Source organism: Ursus americanus, chromosome 28, assembly GCF_024610735.1.
Source record: "Ursus americanus isolate L20-20 chromosome 28, mUrsAme1.1.p, whole genome shotgun sequence".
NCBI classification, from domain to species: Eukaryota; Metazoa; Chordata; class Mammalia; order Carnivora; family Ursidae; genus Ursus; species Ursus americanus.
Genome location: NC_142154.1, coordinates 3,539,309 through 3,552,630, shown reverse-complemented (window position 1 = coordinate 3,552,630; position 13,322 = coordinate 3,539,309). Strand labels below are relative to the sequence as shown.

The window sequence follows — 13,322 nt, the reverse complement described above, 5'->3', positions numbered from 1 at the left end:
TCACCTGCGGGGACCCCATCTCAGGATATCCAGTATTTGTCACCATGTGCCTGGCCTCCTTCTGCCAGGGTGGCCCTTCTCTGTGTGGAGATGGTGACGCTGGCTGGGGCAGGTGGGGCAGGCATAGTGCCCAAAAGGTCGAGGTCTAGCTGCCTGGTTTTCTAGTGATATAAGGAAGCTACAGATATCTCCCTTTCTTTTATTCTGTTGGTCTCTGTTTTGAGAAGTGAAACCAGATCATTCCCTGAGCTAAAAAAAAGAGAGTGAGTTCATGAAGTTTTTGCTCTGTCCGCCTTATTGTTTAATATCGGTTTCTCTGAGATTTTGTCTTTTCCTTGGGACAAGACGTGTCTTCGTTTTCAGCAATGTGAATTAAAAAATACATCTTTCCCTATGTTTTCATGGGCATGTTAGTGGCAGGTTGAAAGACTGTTGGGTGTGCTGGCCACACAACAGTTTGAAATAGAGCAGACATTCACTTCAGAGCCTGTGTCTCAGGAGAGAGGCTCTGTACCTCAGGTTCACTTCCGTTTAAAAAAATCACATTTGAGGAGGGGCGCCTGGCTGGCTCAGTTGGTAGAGCATGTGACTCTTGATCTCAGGGTCGTGAGTTCAAGCCCCACGTTGGGCATGGAGCCTACTTAAAAAAAAAAAAGACAAAAAAATCACATATAGTCTGAAATGGAAAGAGATAGTATAACATGAAAAGAGGTCTTTGGACTCCCAGAATTCCATTGGCAAGAAGCAAACAAAATCACGCAGCTACAAACACAGGTCCCTTTCATGGAAAAGGACAGACACACTCAGAGGTGGAACCAAGAGCCATGAGTACCACTCCCAACTAGGATTCAGGGAACGTCCAACATTTGCCCAGCTGCATTTCAGGATTGCTACTGGCTAGTGGCTTCGGGGTGCCTCCTCCTTCACCCCCTTTCGAACAGTGCATCTATGGTGGCTGTCCTGTGCCTGTTCCATCATTGTCTGTTGGGTGAGTGTGTTATGGGGCGGTGGTGCACGTAACTGTTATCTTTAGCTCATGGTGAGAGGAAACGTATTCAAGGACTATACCCAAGGAGCTTCATCTGCCTGAACTTGATTCAGATAATGTGATTCTGGGATTTGAGCTGATGCTCACATGGGTGAGAATTCTGGTGGCCTTGGAAGGGGATGACTGTCTTTTACATACGGGAAGAATGTAAATAATTTGTGCTTTGGAGATGGACTTTGATGGTTTAAAAAACATATCCACAAACTCTTTGATATTTCTCCTTCGCGAGGTGGATGTGAATTCCCCTCCCCTGGAGTGTGGGCTGGACTTCATGACTCATTTCTGACGAATAGAATATGCTGGAAAGATGATGTGGGACTTTGGGGACTAAGTGATAAATATCATTGAGGCTGTTCCTTGCACTCCTTCTTCTTGCTCTGGGGGATGCCAGCCGCCATATTGTGAGGACACTCAAGAAGTCCTATGGATAGATCCACATGGTGAGGAACTTAGGCCTCCTTCCCACAGGCATGTCACTAAGTCATACTGGGAGTGGAGTCTACAGACCCAGTTAAGCCTTCAGGTGACTGCAGCTCCTGCTGACATCTTGCCTACAACCTCATGAGACAATCTGAGTAGGACTGCTTGGCTAAGTTCCTCCTTGATTCCTGACCCACAGAAGCTCCAAGATGATAAATGGCTGCTCTTTAAAACCACTGGGTTTTGGAGTAATTTGTTACACAGCAATAGATAACTAATACACAGGTACACTGCCATCGTGGTGGAGCTTGATTCCTGATAACTTTTGTTCATTTATTTATTTTTGTTTATTTATTTTTAGAGAGTGAGAGTGCATTAGCAGCAGAGGGGGAGAGAGAGAATCTCAAGCAGGCTCCACACCCAGTGTGGATCCTGACGCAAGGCTCGATCTCACGACCCTGAAATCATGACCTGAGTGGAAATCAAGAGTCAGATGCTCAACTGACTGAGCCACCCGGGTGCCCCAATTCCTGATACCTTTTGATCCTTGACATGGAAAGAAGGATCCAGGCCAAGGTCTCTCCAGAGACAGTGCAGGTGGCAGAGATATGCCCAGAGAGAGGTAACAGTGTCACAGGTGAAAATGCAGTAAATCTTTACAGACTGAAATCTTGAACATCAGCACCCAAACCAAGAAACAGTTTACTATCAGCACCCCAGAACCTCCCCTCCTGTTCTCCTTCAATCCTTATGCTTCCAAGGGAAGTTACTATCTCGACCTCTAATAGCAAACAGTAGTGTTGTCTCTTACTGTACTTTACCTAAGTGGGATTATACTTGTGCCTGGCTTCTTGTACTCAACATCGTGTTAATGAGATATAGCCAAATGGTTGCCTATAGTGGTAGATTGCTCATTGTAATTGCCCTGTAGTATTCTAGGGTGTGAAATCCTACAATTTATTTCCATTCTGCTAGTGATGGGCATCTGGATGGTTCCCAGCTTTGGGCTATTATAAATTGTCCAACAAGGAACCCGCAAAGATAAGTTTTATGATATATATGTGTAAAGATTGACAAGCGAATGTGCGGACTACTTTCCATAGCTTAATTTTTGGACACGCAAAAGAGGAAACGGAAGGTGGTAATAATCGAAATCCGTGTTCCCAAAAAGTTAATCTGAATCACTTCTGAATCACAAAAGGGATCCCATTGGAACTTTTCATTCCTGCATATTCACTGCCTGCCTGTGATGCGCAAAGCTCTTGATAATGTTACATGTCAATTATACCTTAATTAAAAAAAAATCTCTTGGGGGAGAGCCTGGTCCTACTCTCCAGGAGTTTTCTACAGAACACAGATTAAGAGGGTTGGGCGAGGATCCACGTGGCTGGAATGCAGGGTAGAACTCTGTAAAAGCCACAGAGATACTTTAATGAAGGGAGTCGGGGATATTAAGGGGGGCTTCTTGGAATGTGGGTCTTGGATAATAGACATAATTAGATACTCAAAGTTGGGGCTGGGGTGGATAAAAGGACATCTCAGGGGGAGGAAATGGGAGGAGGAGAGTCACAGAGGTTGACATTATTTATAGATAACCCACCTCATTAAAAATGATTTGAGGAATCTCAGGGGTGGGAAACACATCTTCATTCAAGCATCCCCATTGTTAAAATGTATGCATGGCAATTTTTTTCTCCTGTAAGGAAACCTCACTTCAGATGCAGCTTTCTTTTGAACCCAAGCTTATTTTATCATAGATGAGTATGCCAGAAGTAGAGACTTGGTTTAAGTTCAAAGATGCCAAGTTCATCCATTCATCCACGGAACATCTCTTACACGTGCAAGTCACTGTCCCACACCCCTGGGGACGCAGGTGGGCGAGGGATGGCCCCAGACAGTGCAGTCCCCAGCCATTTTAATACTACAGCAGTCCCCATGGCGTGGCTGTGAAATAGTTAAGCAGTAAATTCCTGGAAAGGCCTTGCCACAGGAAGCCCGCTGAAACCGATGATGTCTGCACGGTGGGGCAGACATTTTCAAGTTGTTCTCGGCCTGGAAATTGTTCCCTTCACCGAAAAACCCCTCTTGGCCATGGTGGCGGTCAGGGAGGAGGGCTGCTGAAGGGAAAGAGTTTCTGGGCAAGGTGTGTGTGGCACAAAGACGTGGCCCTGCTAGGGCTATGCAGGGGGTGTCTGTGCTGTGTGTGCACGGTCTGTGCAGTAGCCAGCCAGCAGGACGGGGCTATCCTGTGCTATATGAACTGTGCCAATGACAATGTGCTTTCAGTGTATACTCTGAGCACCTGCGGGTACAGAGATACAGCCATCACTATTGCTATGACAACCACACAAACGGGGGGGGGTCTCCCCATACAGTCTGTGTCAAATATGCACAGCATAGGACCCAGAAAAGGACACCTGGGTGATGTAAATCCAAGGTGAGGACAAAAGACGAGGTTCAAACAGCACGCGTGAGAGACTTTTCTCTCCCCTGAGAGCTGAGGGCCTCAGTGTCCAGAAGGGACGCGGGCATCAGAACGCTCCATGGTGTAGAGCGTTTGCATTATAGGAAACACACACACACACACACACACACACACACACACACACACCCCTGTTTGATTCTTCTGGAAGTTGCGTGTGGCACTTTTTCTACAATGAACTCAATTCTCAGTCATAGGAGGTGCCTGGATGAGACCAGCCCAATTGAGAAAAAGACCAAACAAAGTATTCTTCCTACTATCTTGAAAGTCCTGAAAAAGAGCCTTCTTAGAACATTTCTGGACAAGGCGAACGGCAGCCCCGTGACCAGAGACCATTGTGCAGACTGGATGCTGGCAGGGGCTGCTCGGTCTGACAGGGAGGGCCCCACGATGCAGCAAGAAAGAACACCCCCCTAGGTGTGCTCTCCCGGCATATGTTCTGGTTCTGCAAAACACCAGCTCCCCAAACACCGTGAGTCTGTGTGACGTCGCTGTGCTCACAGTTGGCCTCCACAGACAGTGAACTTGGCCACGAAGAAGGAAAAGTCCACCTTCCTCACATGGAAAAGCACCTTACCTCCCTCCTACCCGGGGTTTTCAAAGTTATCTACCAAGTTCCACTTTGTCCACGTCCTCCTGTGAGTGCAGGTGTGGTGACCCATTGGACGTGCCCTTTGCCCCGAGCGCTCATGGAAGGAACCTCTTCTCTAGGGCAGCTGAGGGCCTCCAGTCGTCAGCATGGACAGACACCCAGGGCCCTCAGGGGAGTGTGAGCTCCTCGTTCTACAGTCAGAGAAGCTAAGGAAAGCACTCATTCAAAACCCCACACCGCTAGCAGCCACATTCCCTGCAGGCCTCCGCCACCCCTGCTCTGAGCAAAACAGCTTTGCCTTTAGTCTTTCTTAATCAGTGGCCTGAATTGTGCAGATGGGGAGCAGAGGGCAGAGACGCTGTGGCCTGTCCAGGTCCCACTGATGGTCAGTGTCGTACCCAGGCAAAAACAGCTCTTGTCTGCACTCTTCCATTAGCCTTCTTGTGCCTAGTGCCCCCTTCTCCTGCCCCCCAAATGTGACAGAAAATCCTTCCAAGTGGTTGCCCTCAAATCGAAACATAAAGTAGAGTGGTAAAGAGTCCAACCCTCCAGGAAAGGTGTGCAGGCCAGCGTCCCACAGGACAGGTCCTCGTGGTGACGGCTACTCCTGAGAGAGGGCAGCTGGCCGGGCAAAGTCAACCGCGCACGGCTGCAGAATGGAGCTCCGGGCACTGGAATACTCAGAAGGGGTTCATCCTCTCTCCTGCGGCCCTTTCTCTTGGTATTTCCTGAGGACAGTGTGGGGCCTGCAGCGACTAGCTCTGGGTCTGACTAAGCGTTTTCTCTGGAGAGGAGCTGGCTCCAACCAGGTCCTCATTCCTGGACGGGAGTAAGACCCGGGAGAGGCGCCGCAAGGAGGGGAGCCGGGGCTCTGGGCCCGAGGCCTGGGTGTCCCTCAGCGCAGGGAGAGCCTGGGGGCGTGTGGCTGTCCCTTCACAGGTGCACGGGCTCAGCCGCGAGGCCCCCGTAGGGCTTCAGAAGTGAAAGCAAGCTGAGAGTTCTCCCCCATGGCCAGAGAAAAAGTGTCCCTTCCTCGATTATGAAACATCGGCTCTGGAAGGACCCCCACGTGCCGTGGCATATGGGTGTCACAAAATCCCTTAATCTGAACCTTGACTCGGGCCCCCTGTGCAAGTCTGTGGCAATTTACAAAACTGCTGTTGTTTGTGTCTGGTGTGTATTTGTGAAGCAGCAAGACCCTAAAAGAAAAATGCCTCTTCCACTGCTGTGTGGTGACAGAGAGACTGGAACAGTGGGGATGTGCACAGTGGGCTGTTGACAGGGAGGGGAAGACGGGGAGCCTTCTGGAGAGCTGGGAGTGTCCTAACCCCTCGGTCTGGGTGGTGGCACTGCGGGGTTTGTGCTTGTGTGAAAACTACACAGTCACCAAGGCATATGCTTAAGATTTGTGCATTTGACTCGATGCAAGTTATGCCTTAACACGAAAGAAAAATTAAAATTTTAAATGCCCTTTTCATTGCTTCCATAAACCAGTAGTTTGGGAAGGGGGACGTTTATTTCCAGAAGCTGCAACGTACGTAACTTATATATTTCCAGCCATCTCTGGGCCCCGTTCCTACAGTACCTTCTGTGCCCCAAAGCGCTTACCTCCTAGAACATGACCGGCTTTCAAGGGTCAGAGATGATTTTTCTCCATCTGTCATTCCGGTCCGTGGCAAATGTGGACATGTCATTCGGAATGTAGCACGGAGGCCCTGATGAAATTGGAAAAGCATGTGGAGATAAAAATCATTCTGGGATGAATCCAGACACTTCCTGCCACTCTCCAGATGTCACAGGGCTGGCAGCCACCCTCCCGGGGGAAGCGACTCAGCCAGCCTCAGCCAGATGTGGAGGAAGCCGCCTCGGACCCACATGCGAACACTGTCCTGATTGTGCACAGCACATGCTTTCAGTCAAGAGTGAAAAATGCAGGCAGGGGCACATGCCAGGAGGCTTTCAAGCATGGCCCACCCGTCGGCCTACAGCGCGAGGCACTGATCCGTCCAGTCAGCAGATGTGTGTCACCGCGACGCAGGCCGAGGCTGGTTAGGCAGCCACAGAGCTCAGTGACCTCATGCACGCACACACTCAGCCCTTCCTGAGAACCTCACGCCGCAGGTGTCATGCTGTGGGATGCGTGTCAGCTCCCTGCCGAGTTGCCTGCGACATCTGCCCCTGAACAGCACGGACGGGCGGGAACGCCCTTTCCCTGCACCCGCCGTGCGCCCGCGGATGGGGCAACAGGCTGAGCGGTCCCAGGGTGCCCGAGTGCAGACGTTGAGCTCCGTGTCACTTCGAGTCATTTGGAACGCAGCTGCATGCACGCCATTTGGGGAACCGTGTCTAGTCACCAGGTTCTCTCTCTCCTGGTCTGGCTTTCCAGGGGCCAAGGCAGCCTGCAGCAGCGCCCCCCCTCCCATCAACCTACCCCCCCTCAGGCCTCCCACCTGCCCTTCTCCCATTTATAGAATGCCCCGAGAGTGGATTTTCTCCAAATGTCCTAAACTCACTGAGAAACCCTTTGCAAGAGTCCTGCCTGCTCTGATGAAAGATGGGGAGATGTGCATGGGTACTTGCTCATGGGCGCACGTGTGCACGTGTGTACACACCCATTTCTAGGAGAAGAAACACCCAGCCGCACATGATGTCACTTGGAAAGAGACAGACACAAGGCAAAGACAGAGACAGGGTAGATGAAGCCAGGAGGCCTTGTCAGGAAAGCCTCTGTGTGCCCACAATCCCTCAGTTGGCCAAGAGCAGCCAATACTGCTCTGAAGCAGATAGTTCTCGTGGGCGAATATGGCTGGGCAGATGGAGAAGTATTTCTCAACCGCTGTTCCCACTGATTGCTTAGAAACCAGGCCTTGGAGAGCTCTGCCCCTCCCCCCCTCCCCAGGGCTTTTCCCTGCAGACCTCCCAGCCTCTGAGGAATTCATGGATGGCAAGAAGGACTCTGTCTCCCGGGGCGTCCATACAACTCATAGGCTGTCATTTTTGGCAGAGGAATGCACCTGTTCTTTTCCCACCCAGACACCAGGAAAGCCAAAATGACTTCAGTCATCACTCCAGCTCATCAAAACACTATTGCCTTCCCGTCCACACAAAGATCTCCCTTTATAATCATGGCTCTGGTTGTTTCAAAGCCGATCCTCAGAATGGCCGACCCAGAGGGACCGCCTGGTCTGTAGCGTCCCCCTTCCTGTAGGTGCGAGCAGTATGCACTTGGACTGTGCAAAGTGACCTCTCTGCCAGTCCCTATGTCGGTACCAAGCACTAAAAGCAGTTGCTAAAAAGTTGGCCAACCGTCACATCTGTGGGGCGGATCCCCTCCCCTTGCAGACAGAATTCTCGGGGAAAGCAACGGTCGTGATAATACATACCTGTGGCTCATCACCAGTTATCCACTTGGCTGTAGAATTTGTTTCTGTGCTTACGCTGGAATATGGGTCTGCCGAAGGCTGTGGGAATTCACAGCACTTTAGATAAACTCAGTGTTCTTCCCCTTAAAGTCCTGACTCAGGCGGAAGTGGTCGTGGGTTAGTCTCCTGTTCTGCCGCCCTGCTCAGGCCCAGACATCAGGAAGGCCCCAAGTCTTTCCTGGGGAGGCCCAAGTATCTTTGGCGGCCAGTGGGCATTGGGGGTGACCAGCCTTCCCTGTCCTGCCACCTGCCCCTGCTCCCCTGGCTGCCTCCCCCTGACATCTGGTCTCCCAAAGAGCTTTTTACTTACCAGCGTGGATTTTCGGGGGCCCCCAAAAGGGCAAAAAGAGGTGCCTGCCGCTTCACCTAGTGCTACCCTGGGTGGACTTATTGGATGGTTCATTGTCTTTAGGGAAAAGGACTAGAGATGTGAATATAAAGCCAGAAATTATGGGGGAGAGTCAGTACCTGAGAAAGGATACCGTCCCTAGAATGTGAGCGTCCCAAGGGCAGGGGGTTTGTCTGTTTGTCCAGCGCCTAAAACGGCACCGGTACATCCCACATAATCAATAAACATTTGTTGCATGAATGAGGTGAATCAAGGATTCTAGAAATTCTGCCACGTAGTTTTCTTAAAAACAACAAACAAGCACATGTGCACGCACAGATACCCAGAAAAACCCCCAATGAAAAACCGTCAAAGCATTAACTCTTGATTTTCCGAGGAAAGGGGAAAGAAGGTCTGCTCGGGTTCGTGTGTTCATTCGGCACGCGTTTTCCCACCGCAGTCATGTGCCAAGCCCTGGGCCCAGGACTTGCGGGGCTGGAGCTGAAGGAAGACCACGGGGCCCGCGGATCTCCCGCACGGTGTGCTGAGTGCTCCCCAGTGCTGGAGACGGGCTCAGGAGCCAGGGAGGGAGTGACTAACTTCTGACTTTGCCTGGGGGCCTTGGGGAAGGCTGGGACTTGAAGCCTCAACAGGAGTTCACATGCCTGGCAAGGGGCAGAGAGAGGGAAGGAGTCCAAATTCTCATCTTGGACCGTGGTTCCATCAGATTACACATTTACCAGAGCTGCTGACGAGGAGCCAAACGGACAAGCAAAAGTTGGCTCTGCTTTCCTTTTCTCTCTTCTCCCGAGAGAGATACTAATGAACTGCAGTGGCCAAAAGGCAGGTGAGGGTCAGGAAGACATGGGAGAAACGGCCGTCTGGGGAGCCAGCCCCTCTGGATCTGATGCCAGCGCTGCAGACCGAGGTCTGAGAGCCACACGGCTTTCCCCATCAGGCTGCGCCCTCCGAGGTCCCAGCGGCGACGTCCGCGTCTTATCACCCCGCAGAGAGCCAGCCGCTCGGGGCTGCCGAACCAGGGCGACGGGCAGCGCGATAGACAGGGAGTCCTGAGACAAAGGGTGCTCTTAACAGAGTGGGTGCTCCTGAAAACCTCCTGCCCGCTAATTGCCAGGGAGTGGAATACGCCAAGCTATCTTAATTCAAATCTTACCTCACCGTCCTAGGGACCTTTTGTTGCTGTAAGTAAGGATGGTCCTCGGTTCCAAGAAGAAAATTAAAGGCTGCTCCTGAGATGAGCACAGTCATTTGGACGAAAGAAAACACATGGTTGCGTTGAGAGATCAGATCTCGACAAGACGGGGCACCACCTCCTGCCCAGAGAGGATCAGGCCACAGGATGCAAAACTGGAATTGGTGCGAGAATCCTTTGCCCCTATTATAGCACCCTTAGCTGGCGATCTTCACACCCATTTCAGGTGCTAATTAGTTCTTGCAGCCACTGCCATGCGTGCATAGGGAACATGCCCATTTTCCTGATGGGAAAACTGACAAGGAGCACATGGACAGAAAGGTGTTCCTGGAGGGAAACGATACTGTATCTGCTGAACCGCGTTTGCCCCGGGGGAGCTGTGCCTTGTTGCTTCTGCCTGGGGCTCTGTTTGCTGCCAAGCCCAGAGGCTCTGCCCTCCCGGATGTGGTTCCATCGTCTGTCCCCGAATTTGGAATAAAAGTGGCAAAGGACTAGGTTGGAAGCTAACTGCCCATCGGAGTGCTGCTTTTGAAGAATAATGCCTTGGTTTAGGGCCTGACCTCCGGAGCCAGTCTCCACGGGTTTGACCTCGGACGCTGGCACTTCCCAGGCGTGTGACTTTGGTGAGTTTCTGCAGTAGGAAGATGCAGCCTGGATGGCAATGAGAATCCTTTTCTCATAGGATCCATGAGGCTTCCCTGAGTACTTGTGAAGCTTGTGAAACAACACCTGACCCACAGTAAAAGTTAAGCATTAGGTGGACCCATACGGAGTTGCCAGCATTTGACCGTGCTGGATTTACAAAAACAGTGGCTTCATACGGCAGCTCGTTCTAAATTGTTTAACGATAAAGAAAGGCTTTTCTTTAAAGGTCATTTACAAAATTATTATCTTTATCGTATCTTATTGTTATTCTACTAGTTATTGCCACTTTGTTACATTCTTACTGTATTTGTAATACTGGTTTTTTCACTTGTTTTTTGTTCACTCACTTATTCAAATACACTTTAAAAGCAATGTAACTCCTCCCCTCCTTTTTAAAATTAATAATCATGTATCATAGGACGCTGTTAGGTATCATGTACCTGAATTGGTAAAGCACAGGCTGCAGCTCGGAAAGAAAGGGGTCAAGGGGCCTGCCTTCTAGATCGGAGAACCGTGGCCTAGGGCTGATGGGGAAACCACTTGAGCAGAAAGTGTGGGTGGCAGCCCCCCTCCCCCCCAAGCCCCCAACACTGGCTATACGGGAAGGCCTGGAGGAACACAGACCTGGTGGGTGGGGTTCTTGTGCGCACCTGACTCATGCAGGGACCAATGAACCCCTTGACCAGCCTGTCACAGCAGTGCCCAGGGAGCGGGGGAGCAGCCCTGGGGTGAGCTGCATGGTGGGAGCTGTGGACAGAGAGGGGGCAGGACCCACATCCCCATCCCCTGGTCCCTGGCCTGGAGTTTCTGTCCCAGCTGCAGCAGAAGGTTGAGTCTGCATGTGCCCGTGGGTCTAAGAGTTGGCCTGCTGGGGGTAGGAGCATTTGAGAGCCAGGGACCACACTGAGTGGAGCATCAGATATGCACCAGGATGCTGTGAGCTGGGCAGGAAGATACAGGCCCAAAATCTAAAGGGACCATCGATGGTGATAGGAGATGCCCAGGAAGGAGCCCTCCTGAAGGCACCCCCTGCCAGCATCAAGGCCACAGAGGGCATGTTACTGCTGGGTAGGAGTGATGTCTCCTTTGCTGGGCCACGTGGGGGGACAGCTGTCTTCCACGTCTTCCTCTAGGCCCCAGCGCGGGCCTCGTGGGAAGATGGAAGGAGAGGGAAAGAGAATGAGAGAGACCAAGCAGAACTGCAAGCAGACAAAACCGCAGGTCTAGCCTTGCCTAGGGGAGAGCAGGAGAGGAGCTCTGAACTGGGTATACCAATAGCACAACTTACATAACGCTTGCTTGGGTGCTTGGCACTCTCCTAGTGCTTTAATTGTAGCAACACTCCTGCGGGGTAGGCACCGTCATTATCCCCATTTAACAGATGACAAAACGAGGGGCACAGAGAGGTTAAGTAACTTGCCCCCGGCTCTCAGCTAGTGAGGGCAGAGCTGGAATTCCAACCCAGGCAGCTGCTTTCAGATTCTGACATTTTTCAAGGAACAAAATGGAGTCTTAAAAAACTGAAATAAGATTGTTTAAAGCCACAACAACAACAACAAAGAGGACGAACCAAAGAAATAGCTGAGAAGTTAGAGAACCTGAAGGACATGCGCTGCGGCCCAACAGGAGAACAGGGTTTGATGGCACATGCCAAACGCCACGTTTTCAGTAAACAAAACAATTCCTTATTTACCCGCCCCGGTGAGTCGAGATACCCTGAAAAACGGCCTTCCCACAGCCTTCTTTGCTCCTTCCTGCAAGCCTGAGAGGCAGGCACTGTCAGTGCTCTCGTTTTACAGACAAGGAAACCAGGGTTCAGAGAGGTTCGACGAGTTCCCAGGGTCATCCAGCCACGAGGTGGGTGTTTGAAAGTCATCCTTATTGGCTTTACAACCTGGACTTTGAATGCCTTTGGTGCTGCAGGGGACACTGACCTGAAGCCAACACAGGTTTTACCATGTTTGGGGGCTAGTGACGGGAGGGAGAAAGTAGTACTTTCTACTAGAATGGGAGGGAGCAAGGTGGGAAGCCCCAGGAGGTGGTGGGAATGCCACACAGGACACGTTGGCTGGGTGAAGGGAAGAGAAACTCAAAGTGACACCTCCTCAAAGGACTTAGAAATGCCAGGACTAAGGACATTGCAGGACAATGACAGTGATGGCTGACATTTCCAGCCCTTTCTCTATACCGGATACAAAGGGAGCTCCGTATCGCTTCACAGTAACCCGTGGAGAGGGGGCATCACCTCCATTCCGAGCATGAAAACCCAAGGCTCCGTGACATACCCAAGGTCACACAGCTTGTAAAGAGCCAAGCTCAGATTCGAGCCAGGCCTGTCTGCTTCCAAGTCTAAACCCTTCCCTCCAGCACATGGTGGTCTCCCTGCAATTCCTGTCGTTTGATTCTCCGCGGGGACTGGAGGCGGGGGAGACACAGTTGTTCACGCCATATAGAGGCAACAGTGCTCGCAGAGGTTCTGCCTGGGCTGCTCTCTGCAGCTCGGACCTGCACGTCCATCCTGCGCCTGACATCCCCCAGCGGCCTGCAGCCCACCGCATCCAAAACCAAACGCATCATCTCGTCTTCCTCCCCAACTAGTCTCATTTTCCCATTCACTCACTGATCGAGTCAACAGATACTTCCCAGGCTCAGGAGTGAACGGGGAACATCTCAGTTGCTACAAAAATGCTTTCCACCTAGTTGTCTCAGCCAAAAACCTGGAGACGTTCTTGCACAACGTCCCCTGCCCCCAACCGTCCAGGGCCAATGATTCACAAATTCTTCTGTTGCTCCTACTAGACACCTCTAAGATCCATGCACAGGTCCCCAGCCTCAGTCATCCCCTCTCCTGCACACTTCTCACTCCAGCTTTGCTGCCCTTGTTTTGGCTTCTGGAATTCGTCACAGCACTCTTGCCCACAGGGTCTCACACATCCTGTCCCCCCCCCCCCACCAGAACGCTCCTCTGACTTCTCCAGCTGGCTGATCCCTGTGCACTCGTCTGATTTCAGTTTAAATGTCTCCTTCTCAGGGAGTCTCCCTGGACGCCGTGGATTAGGCATTTTGTCCCGTCCCGGTACCCTGTATATTTCCTATCCTAGCAGCCATCGCTCACTAATGTGTTACCTTATTTAGCACATCTTCTCTGCAAAGACCATGCTGTCCTGCTCGC

The 13,322-nt window shown here is 51.4% G+C and overlaps 1 non-coding gene across 1 annotated transcript; it reads left to right on the top strand.

Annotated features, from left to right (window-relative positions):
- The first annotated feature begins 558 nt into the window (after positions 1-558).
- On the top strand, positions 559-631 carry TRNAK-CUU (transfer RNA lysine (anticodon CUU)). Its single transcript has one exon. It is a non-coding gene; the product is annotated as a tRNA-Lys (tRNA).
- The last annotated feature ends 12,691 nt before the right edge of the window (positions 632-13,322 follow it).